This window comes from Fonticula alba, assembly GCF_000388065.1.
Source record: "Fonticula alba strain ATCC 38817 unplaced genomic scaffold supercont2.3, whole genome shotgun sequence".
Lineage (NCBI taxonomy): Eukaryota > Rotosphaerida > Fonticulaceae > Fonticula > Fonticula alba.
The window spans coordinates 3288623-3290118 of NW_009242973.1; the positions used below are offsets into that span (position 1 = coordinate 3288623).

At 61.2% G+C, this 1496-nt stretch overlaps 1 non-coding gene across 1 annotated transcript; it reads left to right on the plus strand.

The window, feature by feature from the left end:
* Positions 1–1423: 1423 nt before the first annotated feature.
* Positions 1424–1495, plus strand: H696_02481. Its single transcript has one exon. It is a non-coding gene; the product is annotated as a tRNA-Pro (tRNA).
* Position 1496: the final 1 nt, after the last annotated feature.

The window sequence follows — 1496 nt, forward strand, 5'->3', positions numbered from 1 at the left end:
ACCTCTCTCGGGGCCCTGAACAGGCCTGGGATCGGTGGCCCCTCGGTGGGAGGCTCTCCGCCCGCCCCCTCCTGCTCTGGGAGAGGTGTCGCTGGGAAAGGGCAAACCGCGTCGGGGAAGACACTCGCGGCATGTGGCCGACAAGAGCGATTCAGCCCATCGAGTCTGGCGGGCTCAACCCCCTGGGCCGTTGGCGTCCGGCCTTCGTGTCGAATACTTGGTTATGTAGTTGGGTACCTTAATTGACTCTCATTTGATTTCCTTTGATTTAGGGCGCCTTGATTTACTGGGTCCTTAACTGCACATCGCCCAAGCCCGTGCGAGCGGAGTCCTCCCCTGCAAAGCCCCAGTCCATGGTCGATCTCCCAGGTCGGCCGGGTGTGGGATGGACTCGTCATTCCTCCCCCCCCGGCCGGCTGACCTGGTGGGCGACCGGCGACATTTTGGAATCGGCTAGTGGGAGGCAGCTCATACGTCTGCCCGACGACTGGCCAACTGTCATGTGCCAATGTGGGTGCTCGGGGGAGCCAGTTCCATGAGATCTCCGAAGGGATGGGGCGAGGAATATGCACCTGCTCCGGGGCAACGGTGTATGGCATGATACTCCCCTTGGACGAGTGACACTGTGGGTCTTTGGTTTGTGGTGCGCTTGGACCGGCCTTTGGTGGACAAGGACAATCCAGTGGGCGTCGGTGTTGTGGGGTAAGCGGCGTCCCTTGGCGCATGTGCCCGTGTGCCTATGTGCTTGTGCATGGTCGACGGTCCGACCTCGGACATGACGCTGGCGTCGAATCATGTGCTGGCATAGAGCTCGGTGCGATGGATTGCCTACCGGGTTGATGGGGCCCTACACGACGCTCTTCCGATCTGCTGGCGTCGAATCATGTGCTGGCATAGAGCTCGGTGCGATGGATTGCCTACCGGGTTGATGGGGGGATCCGCCCGGATCAATTGAGCAAGGCAGTTGAGGACACCAACCGCCCCGATGGCCTGGCCATTGGCCCAGGCCGATCTCGGACGAAGTGGACGTGTCGTGCGGCTTGCGGAGCACGATGGTGCCCTTGGCGGTGCTCGAGCTAGCTGAAAGAATTCGAAATGTAGCTCATGGCAGGCAGGCAGGAGCTGGACATCCTGGCAAGGTGACAAGCCTCCAGACGGCGGGACACGAAGAATGCGCTGCATCAGCGGTCGCACGATCCGGCAGCGGGGATGGAGGGGGCTAGAGGGAGGTAATTCGCCTTTGGCCGGGCCATCATGTTGGACATTCCGCCTTGCCGGCAAGCCCATGCTGGCTGTCGTGCTTTTGCCTGCTCGCCCGGCTTCCTGTCCGTGAGGGAGGCTGGGTTGGAAGATGAGCCCATCTTGGGGAGATCGATCGGGCCAGAGAAACATGTGGGGAGTTTTCGGGACTACATTCACACGTGGGAGATTAGTCTAGTGGTATGATTCTCGCTTCGGGTGCGAGAGGTCCCGAGTTCGATTCCCGGATCTCCCCG